The 14,609-nt window shown below is 38.1% G+C and overlaps 1 protein-coding gene across 1 annotated transcript in view; it reads left to right on the forward strand.

Annotated features, from left to right (window-relative positions):
• Nucleotides 1–1,581: 1,581 nt before the first annotated feature.
• The window catches only part of LOC106881638 (kelch-like protein 18), a 59,590-nt gene continuing 46,562 nt past the window's right edge, over nucleotides 1,582–14,609 (forward strand). Inside the window, exon 1 of the mRNA XM_014932102.3 lies at nucleotides 1,582–1,675. The gene's annotated coding sequence lies outside the window, so the exon portion shown is untranslated. The remainder of the gene's footprint in view (nucleotides 1,676–14,609) is intronic.

The raw sequence follows: 14,609 nt of genomic DNA on the forward strand, positions 1-14,609 counted from the left end.
TTCAGGCCTAGTGCCTATAGTAGAAAGGATTATTATTATTATTCGTCGCCCTTTCAAAGCCTAGCCAGGCTCATGGGCCCGGTTTCCCGGTTTCTATGGCGTATGTGTTCCCCCCAGCTGGACGGGACGGCAGTCCATCACAGCATTACTCAAGAAACAGGAAGAAAGAGTGAAAGAAAGTTGGGGCGAAAGAGTACAACAGGGATTGCCACCACCCCCTGCCGGAGCCTCGTGGAGCTAAGGTGTTTTCGCTCAATAAACACTCACAACACCCGGTCTGGGAATCGAAACCGCGAGTCCGCTGCCCTAACGACTGGGCCCTTTGCGCCTCTTCTTCTTTTTCTTCTTCTTCTTATTATTAATAATAATAATAATGATAATAATAATAAGGAGGCAAGCTGGCTGAATCGTTAGCCTGCTAGGCAAAATGCTTAGTGGCATTTTGTCCATCTTTATGTTCTGAGTTCAAATTCCGCCATGGTCAACTTCGCCTTTCATCCTTTTAGGATTAATAAAACGAGTACCAGTTGAGCACTTAGTTTACCCCTCCCCCCAAATTTCAGGCCTTAAGCCTATGGTAGAAAGGATTATTATAATTATTGAGTGAGAGAGCAGTGCATGCCATCAAAGTGACACTGGGGTGAAGTATATGAAGCTCAGCATACCCACCATGACTACCCATCTGACAAGAGTAAACCAGGCACATGCATCACAACCATATGTGCTCGACATGGTGATCTCATATCAACATAAATAGTGCATAACTTTATCAATAATGCTTAGCAGTATTTCGTCTGTCTTTACGTTCCGAGTTCAAATTTTGCCGAGGTCGACATTGCCTTTCATTCTTTTGGGGTCGATAAATTAAGTACTAGTTGCGTACTGGGGTCGATTAAATTTGCAATTTCAAAAGGATTATATTCTCCTCAAAGTTACGAGGGAAAAACTCGGATCTTGTGAATTTTCTGAAGTCCCCACCTCCGTTGCTTTCCGCGCATTTTTGTTTTCAGATTCGTTTCCTACGTAGGTGTGAAGTAGAAAGATATCCCTTTTTCTCAAAGTTACGAGGGAAAAACATCAGATCTTGTGGATTTTCCGACGTCCTCTCCCCTACTCTTTCGGAAAAGATTTTCCCCACAAATTTCTTTATAATTGTAATGTATACCGTTTGAAAGGTATTTATATAAAATTTCATTAAAAAAAAAACAACATTTTCCTGAAAGTTGAGGGAAAAACATCGGATCTTGTGAATTTTCCGAAGGCCTCTCACTCCACCCCTGTTGCTTTCCGGGCATTTTTGTTTTCATATTTGTTTCCTACACCTTTTTTTTCACACCCGTTGCACTATTTTTTTTTTTTCAATTTCGTTTCCGGGTAATAATGTCAACATTAACCGCATTTTTTTTAGGGGTGTATAATGATGTTTTTTAAGAGAAGCATCTGAGCCAGTAATTGTAATGAGGGAGAATTTGAAGTAAAGCAGCAAAGATAATTACGCACTTGTTAGATAGACATTGCGAATCTGCAGAAATTTTTTCTTTAGAACTCTTCAATGTTTCATTTACTTTTCGTTTGGGGCCTGTTGTAAACTTCCTGTTTAGTTTGCTAGCACCCAAGCAACAAGGTGGATGGTTGAAAAATCATTCTTACTCTGTCGCTTCGCAACACTCTTTAGGTAAGCTGATGCTACATTTTTAAGTTTTCGCTACTGTCTATATCGAAACTACTATATTATTCCTACTTTGCTATTACTATTAAAAACAAGTTATTCCTGTATGTCAGTCAATTTTGCCCTTAGGCTTCAAGTACCTCAACTGATAGATTGCACATGGTTTTTATTTGTAAAACGTGTGTGAATGATGTTTTGATTTGACAGTAGGGTCCTGGATAGAAAAGATCTAATGATTATTAATCTGGCTATTGGAAATATAAATAAAATGTATTTATGAATAAGAGTTATGTCCATGTTTAGCGAATAGAGATAATCTACCCGTGTATGTTTTGAATGTTACATGTATTTTAAATTAAATAAACTGACTACATTTAGTAGGTAGGTACCACCCAGTACTGTTGCCATGAAGTCACACTACTAGTAAATCAGCTGTCAATAATAATTTGATTTTAATATCTAAATTTTTTAGTAGTTCTTTGCTAAATTATATTGAAATTGAGTTATTGCAGTGTGTGTTTTGATATATTTAATTGACATATGCCACCTTTCTCGGGCCTGTTGATTACATATTCATTCGATTGTTGATTTAAAATTGAAAAAGAAAGAAAAAGATTCTCGTTAAAAGTGTCTAAGTTTTTTGATTGAATCTGGAGCAAGTAGGTGTGAAAGATAACTTAATACTTACACAAGTACTTATATTATAGGTTCGCTACAGAAAATTACGTTCATTCTATTTTCGTCAGTGGCATTACTTAAGAATTACTGTTGTCTCAAGACAAACCTAACTTTTAAGATGGCTGCAGACTTTTAAGGTTTTTCTTATTAACTTTTCTCCAAGATTGAATGATTTTACTTTTGCTTTTTACAGTAATGTGTCTGCATAAGCATTATAAATAATTGAACGTATTCATGTGGATACCTACAATATGATTGAGAATTAGCGAATAAATGATGCATCTATTATTGACAAAATTATGAGAAAAAAATACGATTTAATTTCTATGAATTTAGCTTTTTTCAACCTATCTAATTATATTTTGGTTGATACGATCAGTCTAGAGGACGAACACGGTTATATTTTGTTAATGTATTCTCATATTCAAAGAATTTAGGTAAATTTCATTGCTGAAGATGATATATCGATGTGTGCGAAAATCACTCATTTCGTAACTGATTAAAGAAAAATCTACAAATAAAATCTGTGAATTATAATTATCGTTGGTTTAATGCAGGTTTGTTATATTTTTTTAGGAGGGTAAAATATGTTGAAGTTTTTTTCTCCCTTAGTTCAATTTTTTAAAGAAAAGACAAATTATCGCTAGAATACTTAATTCTATTTACTGTGATTGGGGAACAGGTGAATTGTGTATTTTTATATCTTACTCTGACGTTTTGACTTTTGAGATATCGAGAACATTTTTCATTTTACTGTGAAAACTATATTTTGCTCTATTATCTTGTCTTTTAATTTATATATTGATAAAAATATTTCCCTTCACATTCACGGCGGAAACTCTCAGACGTAACGAAAATCCATAACATCGTTTTGGGTTGCTAGTGAGCATATATATCTCGAAGCGATAGTATATTAGAATTTCTCATTCTTTGAAGTAAATGTAAAGCTTCTGGTTATAAACTTCATAACATTGCCTTTCACCCCCACCCTACATACATATACATGCATACGTACATACATATTCACCTAAATGTATGCATATACATATATACACAAACATACATACGTACATACATGTGCGTTTGTGTGTAAACACATTCCTTCTATGCTATTGATTTGTGGAAAAGAGTGGGCGAGTCTCCTGACGAGCAGTTTCGTGTTTGTTGACTGTTCTTCAGAGATGTATCCTAGTACCTTCCCCAGACGGTAGCACAGACATTTAACTGCTATATAAAGTATCATAAGTTAGACTCGCACTGTGGTGGATAGCCTAAGTTTCATATCTGTGCATTTGATGGCTTGTCTAATTAAACAGTATTTTATACACATCATGTATAAGAAGAAATTAAATAAATTACATATTACAAAGCTCTGCTGTGGATGAATTAAGAATGTAAATACACTATGTCTATGCTATTGATCTGAGGGAAAAATGAATGGGGAGAGTCTCTGGGTTGACTGTTTCAGTTTGGTTTCTAGATTGTTGGCCCTCAGAATAGCCATACACCAATCAATAGGGCAATCAGCTGAATTGCATTTATTTGGCATGTGATTTGATTAGAAAGGGTTTTGTTAATACTGAAATAGTTGCACACATGCTTATATATATATATATAAATATAATCGATGATAATCAAATATGTGTGCAGGCATGGCTGTGTAGTTGTGAAGTTCAGTTTGTCAACATATGGTTTCAGTTTGAACCCCATAGCATGCCACCTTGAGCAAGTATCAGACACTACAGACTTGGGTCAACCAAAGCCTTGTGAGTGGATTTGGTAAACAGAAACTGAAAGAATGCCTTCATATATATATGTATGTGTGTATTTATGTGTATATGTGTGTGTCGTCGTCGTTTAACATCTGCTTTCCATGTTAGCATGGATTGGGCGATTTGACTGAGGACTGGCAAGCCAGCAGGCAACACCAGGCTCCAATCTGATCTAGCAGAGTTTCTACAGCTGGATGCCCTTCCTAATGCTAACCACTCCAAGAGTGTAGTGGGTGCTTTTACGTGCCACCGGCACGAGGGTCAGTCACATGGTACTGGCGATGGCCACGGGAGCCAGTCCAGCGGCACTGGCAACGACCTCACTCAAATGATTTTCTAATGTGCTACCAGCACAAGTGCTAGAAGGCGACACTGGTAACAATTCGGCTCAAATGGTGCTATTTACGGGCCACTAGCACGGAAGCCAGACAGCTGCTCTGACAATGAACACACTCGGACAATGCTGTTAGTGCTCCACTGGCGCAGGTGCCAGTCATCAAGTATGGTTCAATTACAATTTCACTTTCACTCACCCCAACAGGTCTTCGCAAGTAGAGTTTAGTGTCCAATGAAGGAGAGGTTGGCATGGGTGCCAGTCGTCGGATTCGGTTCGATTTCGATTTCAGATTTCAAATTCCAAATTCACTTGCCTCAACAGGTCTTCGCAAGCAGAGTTTTTAGTGTCCAATGAAGTAAAGATACGAATAAGTGAGCTGGCTACACTTCTAGTAGAGGTCACAGATTATACTCTCACTTGCCTTGCCGGGTCTTCTCACGTACTGCATATTTCCAAAGGTTCCGGTCACTGGTCATTGCCTCGGTGAGGCCTAATGTTCGAAGGTCGTGCTTCACCACCTCAACCCAGGTCTTCCTGGGTCTACCTCTTCCACAGGCTCCCTCAACCGCTAGGGTGTGGCACGTTTTCACACAGCTATCCTCATCCATTCTTGCCACATACCCATACCAGCGCAATCATCTCTCCTGCACACCACAACTGATGCTTCTTAGGTCTAACTTTTCTCTCAAGGTACTGACACTCTGTCGAGTATGCACACTGACATTACACATCCATCGGAGCATACAGGCTTCGTTTCTTGCAAGCTTACACATGTCCTCAGCAGTCACGGCCCATATATATATATATATATACTAAAAAAAATAAGATAAATATATATATAGGAAAAAAAAAAGCACATGTCGAGCAGAGGTCGGCAATGCCTCTGCTGAGTTGTAGGTCCAATAAGGCTTGCACAACATTTCATAGACCCTCTCCACTTTATTGACATTATCCAGAGACAAGCCGAAGCAAGATGTCTGGTGCCAATATGAGTCGCAGGCTCAGGGATGTGGGAGCGCGTGATCTCTAGCACAAACCAAAGATCCCCAAAATGTCCAATGCCATTCCCTGCATATTTGGTTTTATATCAGAGTGACCTTCTCCTAGAGACATGCTTCAACAAAAGCTGAGGGGCGCCTCACTCCCAGTGGTTTTTCAGCACGCTGGACACCCTGGAATTTCTGCGTACCCGTGCTATTGCTAGATAGCTGTTGAGCCTGCACTAGGTCCATCCGAGCTTTCAACAGGTCTTGCTTTTAATCCTACTGGGTGTCTAGCAACCCTCCTCACCGCTAGTAGAGCAGCCATGCTTACACTGTAAAGCTATATATATATATATATATATCATCATCATCATTTAATAGCCGTTGTCCATGCTGGCATGGGTTGAACAGTTTGACCCAAGCTGGAGAGCTGCACCTGGCTCCAGTCTGATTTGGCATGGTTTCTACAACTGGATTCCCTTCCTAACACCAACCCAATGGCCATGTTTTTGTTGCTCAATAGAAGTGTGTATGAGTGGATCGAGAAGTTTAAAAGTAGTTGGACAAGCATGACATATGAAGAGGGAGCAGGACATCCATTAACCTCCACTACTGACAAGAAGATTCAGCAAGCTCAAGAGATGGTAATGGTGAACTGGTTCACCATTACCATCTCTCAGATCACTGCTCTTTGTTCTTTGGTGTGCATTGCTAGTAGAGCGGCCATGCTTACACTGTAAAGCTAGAAAGAAAAATGGTGTGAAAAGGCTCAAACTTCGATCATGTGACCACAATATACCAACTATAAGCACACATGTACAGAAGGCTGTGTGACAATAATAGGACAAAAGTGCAGATAATTTTTGACTTCTCGTATACATAAATTTAATGCACAATATATGGATTTATATAATCCAGTGTTAATCACAAAAATAGCTCCTTTAGTGAATCAGGCTACAAACCATTTAGTAAACCAATACATAAAAATGTAATGTATAGTCCTATGCAGTTGAAATCCAGTAAATCCAATCAGGGGAAATTATTTCATGATTATATAAAATATGAAGGAAGTCAGGAGGTATAAGATGAATATATTTATTTCATCAGTTGACATCCATAAGATGATGATTGTTTCGCAGCCAATATCATGGGAAAATGATGTTATTTTAGTGTATAATAAATTTTTTTACATGTCTACATTTTATAAATTGCACATACTGTTGTACATTTTACAGTATTTATCCATTATACTGGAGTTGAAAAAATGGGATGTAACCATGATATTCTGATGATCTGATGAGCTAACCATCTATACCTGCATTTGTTTCTTTATATTCTGCATATGCATATATATATATATATATATGTGTATATATATATATATATATATATATACACACACACACACACACACACACACACACATGCGAGAGAAACAGTATTAATACCAAAGGCAATCTTTCTATCCAAGTTAGCATATATGCTTTGTTAGAATACTGTTATGGTCAACACAACTGACAGGACACTTGATTTCAACATTGTCTCTTCAGTGACAGGTACATGCTTGCTGCCTATCGTTGGCTGGTATGTGGCAAACAGGCCCCTGTCACTAAAGAGATGCAGTATATTGAAATCACATGATAGGGCAGTTCTAGTGTCCATAGCAGACAATTCTTGTCTGCTGATGATATATATATATATATATATATGTATATATATATATATATGTATACTTTATTTAAAAGCAGCAGAAAATATAACAAAGCTGTTACTCTGAGTAACAGCTTTTGTTTTCTGTTGCTTTTAAATAAAGTATATTACTCTACCTCTGGTATTAGATGGAGTACTCATTTTTCCACCTTGTTTCACATTTATGTGCTTACTCCGGTATATATATATGTGTGTGTGTGTGTGTGTGTGTGTGCTTTTATGCACCATACATCTATATGAGGAGACCTCAAGGTGAATACTGCAGTAGTTGGCATTCTAACAAAACATCCATGTTAAGCTGGATAGAAAGGTTGCCTTTTGGTCTTAATACTGCTTCTAACACTAATAATTATTTTTTAATAAGCCTGCTGGCTATTTGCAATGTCACTACCTGAAAAGTCACTGTAATTCTATGTATTGGTGGTCGTGAGATTTGACTTGTATGCAGTGAGTGGGCATCTGTCACTGAAGAGATGCAGTATATTGAAATCACATGATTTGGCAGTTCTGGTACCAATAGCAGATGAGTATCGTCTGCTAACAGTATATATACATGTGTGCTTTTATGCACCATGCATCTAAAAGAAAGGGCCTCTAAAGGTGAATATTACAGTTTTGGGCATTGAAATGAAACATCCATGTTAAGTTGGATGTATATATATATCATCATCATCATCAATCAACAGCTGTTTTCCATGCTGGCATGGGTTGGATGGTTTAACAGGAGCTGGTTAGGTAGAAGACTGCACCAGGCTTTACTGCCTGTTTTAGCAGGGTTTTTATGGCTGGATGCCATACCTAACACCCAACCACCTTATAGAGTGAACAGTGCTTTTTATGTGACACCAGGCTGTTTTAGCATGGTTTTTACGGCTGGATGCCCTTCTAAATGTCAACCACTTTAAAATGTGGTTGGATGCATTTTATATGGCACCAGCCCTGGCAAGGTAACCAACTTGCAAAACAAAGATATTTTGAAGCGGGGGTGGGGGTAATGTAGGCGGTTGGCTTGTGTCAGGTGTTGCTGTAGAGGAGGAGCTACATGGTTACCCAGTCAGAGAGAGAGATAGAGAAAGAAGTGAAAGTGAGATGGTGGTCATATAAATGGAATAGTAGAGTATTGCCAACGGTGCATGAGTAGGGAGTTCTCATGAATGCAAAGAGTGGGCAGGAATGGAGTGACTGGTGAAGCCTGGGTATATAGATGAGGTAGGGGACAACAGGATAGCAATGATACAGTGGGCAGGACACTTCTAGGACTGTTTTGCTGAAGTGGGTAGGTCTTCTCAAGAACCTCATATCACCACACATCTTGGTCCATTGTTATCTCCTCTGTGAGACTCAACATCTTGAGATCAGTCCTCACTCCTTCATCCCATGTCTCCCTCTTCCACAGATGCCATTCACTTTAAGTGATCAGCATTTCTTTATACTGCTGTCTTCATTCATATGCATCACATGTTCAAACCAACATAGTCCTCTCTTGCATGCTTCATCTGATTCCTCTTATGCCCAACTTCACTACATTTGCATTTTGTCATACATACACACTGATGTTGCATATCCAACACAGCATGCTAGCTTCATTCCTCTGTAGTCTAAGCATGTCTTCTGTATTCAGAGCCCATGTCAAACTACCATGGAGTATAGCCATCCATACACAAGCATCATGCAATCTGCCTTTCTCTCTGAGAGAGGCAGTTATTTTGTCGCCAACCGAGGTAATAACTCACTGAACTTCCTTCATCCTATACTTATTCTAGAAACAATACTTTCAGAACATGCTCCACTATTGCTAATTTGGTCAGCTAGGTAACAGAAACTGTCTACAACCTCAACAGAGTCTCTTGGGCATTTGAGAGAGTCCAATTCTTGTGTCTCCTTAGTACTTATTGTTCTTACACATCTGCCATATATGAAGACAACTTTTTCTGTCAGTCTACCTGTGATTCCACTGCACATCTTATGTGTGCAGTCAAAGCCTTGTGAGTGGATTTGGTAGAAGGAAACTGAAAGAATCTCATTTGATCTGACTTATTTTTGTCTGGAATGTGAATGTTTAGATTTCAAAACAAAAATCTCTCTGATAGTCATTGAGTTACATAAACAGAGTAATTATGAAGACAAAATGTTTCATTAATCTGCACTGACCTCAGAATAGTGATGTAGTTTTTTTTTTATTAGAGAGGAAGGGGTGAAAGTGAAAAAGAAAGAGTAAGCCATTTATATTTAATAGGCAGACATAGAGAAAAGAGGGGTGAATGTATTCATGTAATAGGAAATTAAAAGGTAATTAGTTAGGAGGAAATAAAAAGAAGGTGTTTATTTCTGAGATTAGTGTAAAATGATACATATGATGATGCATTAGTAAAATATCATTCACATTCAGTCCTTGTTTTTGTCACCCATTATTTTTTATCTCTTTAGGGCTACCTCAGAACAATTGCCTGGATATTTCATAACAGAGGACAGAAAAATTAATTTCTCAAACTGACCTTAACATTTTTTATGAATTTACCATCTTTGGTGGATGTGAGGTACTCAAATAGCACAATATATGATCTTAAAGTACAGATAGTTAGATTTTGTCTAGTTTATCTTATATCTGACTTAACAGAGTTTGATGTAATGTAGGTCCACTTTATATAGTTTTGGGTTCAGTTAACCACATGGTTCCAGAATCACTATTACTATATGGCATCTTGGGCAATATTCTATTATTGCATATCACTAGGTTGACCAAAGCCTTGATAATAGATTTGGTAGATGGAAGCAGAAGACCATCATACATATGTGTGTGTATGTATGTGTTTTGCATCTCTTTGTCTTGAGGGCACATGATAGTTGTAAATGAGCATCACTGTCATACAAGTGGTGTCATTTATTTCCAATCTGTGAAAACATGTTAAGCCATGGTGAAATATGATTTGCTTGGAAACAGGTTAGGGTTGGCAACAGGAAAACATCCTGCCTTGAAAATTTGCTTCAACAATATCTGTCTGACTGATGCAAACATGAAAAAAGTGAATGTTAGAATGGTGCTAATGATATGTGTATATACAAGGGGGTGCTGTAAAGTTCCTAGCTTTAAGGGTATCATGAAAGGTCTGGCTAGAGGCACAACCTTCCAAGTTCTTTTACAGGGCTTAGAAAAACTGAAGGACTGCTGCACTAAGTGTGTGAATCTGAGATTGTTGGATAAAATCATAATTAACTGATCCTCCTGTATTTTCTTTTACCCAAAGCCAGGAACTTTACAGCACCACTTCATGAATGTACACACACACACATGAAAACTCAGACTCTCCTTTGAAAGAGAAGAAAGAGAAACCAGGGCTGGTGAAAATAATAAAAATGAACCCTAAGGCCTTCTACAGATTTACAATCTACCTTGGTGTGTTCCAAGATAGGATTACTGTTTGAGGAAAAGAGTTCACTGATTGCAGACCTCACGAAGATAAGCAAATCATTAAGTATGTAATTGCAAAGTGTTTTCGCTTCTCCCTTGGAAAATATGCAAATAAGCAAGCCTGATGAATTCATCAACACCACAGATTCACACAAGGAAGAGGCAGCCATCAGTTACATTGACATAAAAAAGTTGTAATATCAGCCATTGATGAGATGAATTTGAACTCAGTGATAAGCCCTGATGGTTTTCCAGTTATTCTTTTAAAGACATGCAAGAAATCTCTTGTAAAATTCATTGCAGATACTTTTCCAGATTTTCCTTGTATGTGGCAAATTTCCCAAAATGTTAAAAAAAGTTATCATATGCTCTATCCATAAGCAGAGCAGATAATAACAGGCTTATCTCTCTGATCTCACATATTAGCAAAATCATAGAATGCATTGTCAGAATGAAGCTGATCACATTCGTAGAAGTAAATAGCTTTCTTGCTAACACACAACATGGCTTTCATCCAGGAAGGAACTGCATTATACAGCTACTACAGTATTTTGACTGGGTTCTGAATCAACAGCTTAACTATTTAAATATGGATGTGATATATCTCAACTTTGCCAAAGTCTTGAACAAAGTTGATCATGAAATGATTTGTCACAAATTGTGAACCTGGTATTGTTGGAAGCTTAGGAGAATGGCTGCATAACTTTGTAAAAGAAAAGAGTTAGACACAGCCAGTGGTGCACTCTCTGAGGAGACATCAATTCTAAGTTCCCCTGGGAACCACTACTGTTTGTGGTTGCTCTCTGTCATACCATCAGCCACTCTCACCAACTATGCTATATCATGGCAAGAATTGCGAAGAAGGGCAGTTTTATTCAACACACTATTTCATCCAGACTAATTCTGGAGACAGGACTGGGAATGAGTTAAAAATAAACAAACAATAATAGTAATAGCAGTGCTTCTGCATTACCACAGTCACTGGTTGAAACCATATATATATATATAGATAGATATATAAATTGTCACCATTGATTATTTCTATGTTGGCATGTGTTGCATGACTTGACAGGAGCTGATGAGCTAGAGGATTGTGGCGAATTCCAGTGTCTGTTTTGGCATTGTTTCTATAGCTAGATGCCTTTCCTAATACCATCATTTTTTAGTGTCCATGTTTCCATGCTTGCATGGATCAAATGGAATTTGTTGAAGCAAATTTTCTATGGTCAGATGCACTTCTTGTTGCCAGCACTCACCTATTTCCAAGAAAGGCTAGACATGTTTTTTGGGGAGGTGAGGTGGTGGTGGTGATGGCAGGTCTGGAATGAACAAAATTGCTAGTATGGTGGGGGAGAGCTGTTCCTTTCAGTTTCTGTTTACCAAATCCACTCACAAGGCTCTTGTTAACCTGGGGCTACACTTACACTAGGTCCTAGATACTGCACAGTGAGACAGAACCTGAGACTACATTGTTGGGAAGTAAGTCTCTTAACCTCACAGCCATGCCTCTGTGTGTGTGTTTGTGTATATCTATCTGTCTGTTTGTAATATATACACACATACTTGTGTGGCTGCTCTTCTTTTGACATCATGTTTTGGTTGCAAATGAGCATCACTGTCATACAAAGTTTGTTTCCAGTCTCCTGTAGCTAAGGGAAAATATTATCTGGCTTGGAAACAGGTGAAGGTTAGTGGTGAGAAAGGCATCCTGTGGAAGAAAATCTGCCTCAATAAATTCTGTTTGACCCATGCGAGTGAACGTTAAAACAATGATGATGATGATGATGATGATGACACACTCGTGCATGTGTGTGTGATCATTATCATATGAGAAAGTGCATAGCTCAGTGATTAGAGCATCAGGCTCACAATCATGAGGTAGTGAGTTCAATACTCAGACTGGGCTGTGTGTTGTGTTCTTGAGCAAGACACTTTATTTAATGTTTCTCCAGTTCACTCAACTGTAGAAATGAGTTGCATCGTCACTGGTGCTAAACTGTATTGACCTTTGATTTTCCCTTGCATAACATTGGTGGTATGGAGAAGGACGGCTGGTATGCATGGGTGATTGCTAGTCTTCCATAAACAAACTTGCTCAGACATGTGCCTCAGAGGGGAACTTTCTAGATGCAATCCCATAGCCATTCATGACCGAAGAGGATCTTTACTCTTTACCTATATATGTGTGTATATACATATGTGTGTGTGCATGTATGTATGTATATATATATATATATTAATGGTATTTTTTTATAAGCTTTAATAGACAAGTCAATAGATAGGTACATAGATAATACGGACAGACAAGCACACATACAAACACAAAAGACTAAAATACATAACCATATACACATGCACACTTCATACACACACACAAGGACACATGGAGACACATCCATACCTAACAGATATTGTTATTATTTACAGAATTGTAAAACTCGACACCTCTTAACAAAACCATTCACACCGAAATATATATATATATATACACATATATATACATATATATTAACACACCAATTCAATTTCCACTCATTTACTTATTTATTTTTTCTAAAATTTTTGTTGCTTCTTACAACCTCTTCAATAATTGTTGACTCTGTCCATTATTGGAAATGTATTCTTTTTGTTTGTTTGTATGCATGTGTATACACGTATGTATGTATGCATGTGTGTATGCACATATGTATGTGTGTATGTTTGTATGTATATATTCTGCATATGTGTTTGTGTGTGTGTATTTGTGTGAGTACCTCTGTCTCCTTGTGTGTGCATGTTTGAGTGTGTATGTGTATGGGTTTGTGTGACTATGTATGTGCATCTGTTAGGTATGGATGTGTGTCTCCATGTGCCCTTGTGTGTGTGTATGAAGTGTGCATGTGTATATGGTTATGTATTTTAGTCTTTTGTGTTTATATGTGTGCTTGTCTGTCCATATTATCTATGTACCTATCTATTGACTTGTCTATCTGTTTACTTACATATCCATTTGTCTACTTATGTAACTACCTAGACAATCATATAAGTACCTAGACAATTATGACCTTAGTAGATTCTGCCCCATCAGGTTACAGAGGGGAAGACCACCCGCCATCACCTCGGCAATGAAGAAAAGCACCACCGAGCATTGGAGTGGCTGGACCATACCCACCCAGGACCCTGAGAACAACAGTCAGGTGAAAAGAATGATTGCACATGCAATAGGGGATAGCATAAGAACCACCTTGATAAATCACATAGTAAAGTTTAACAAGAAACTATACATGCAGGCTCAAGGTGCAGCCATTGGTGTCAGTGTGGCTGGAGATGTGGCTGGTCTCCTCATGACCTGGTGGGATAGAAAATTTAAACAATCCTTTGCTGATCAATCCACAACTGTAGGTATGCAGATGACATTAATATTCTAGTTAGGACAAACTCTAGTAACTGTAGTGTAGAAACTGAGAGGAGCATAATGGAGAGTAGCCAGCACGTAGCTAACTCCATCCACCATTAGATTACAATTATGTAGAACGTACCCCTTTGAGAATACCACATGCAGCCATGAGAACTGCATGGTATGTAAGATTAACCCTGGCATTAACTGTAGAACTAGAAATGTAGTCTTCAGTATAAGGTGCATAGAGGGTGCTTGTAAAGACAAGAACATGACTTACATTGGTGAGACATCTAGAAGTGTTGTGGAGAAACTAAATGAACATTTGAGACTATATGACAATAAAAAATAGTCCTCTATACTCTACCAACATAGAGGCACACTGGGTCAACTTGACATCTGCATTTTATCCAAGCACTCAAAGGACCCAACACTCAGAGAAATACAGGAGTATGTCCTCCTAAATGAAACATCCCCCAATACTAATTAGGAGATATACGTAGAAGGTAGTGATACTCCAATATCCAGAGTTTATACTAACACAGGTAGATTTGTTAGTAGGCTGTTACGTAGATGTACACACACACACACACACACACACACACACACACACACACACACACATATATATAAGTAGGTAAATGCATATGTAAGTAAACAGATACATAAGTAGAT

The sequence above is a fragment of the Octopus bimaculoides genome, chromosome 4, assembly GCF_046866305.1.
Source record: "Octopus bimaculoides isolate indiv1 chromosome 4, ASM4686630v1, whole genome shotgun sequence".
Taxonomy (NCBI): domain Eukaryota; kingdom Metazoa; phylum Mollusca; class Cephalopoda; order Octopoda; family Octopodidae; genus Octopus; species Octopus bimaculoides.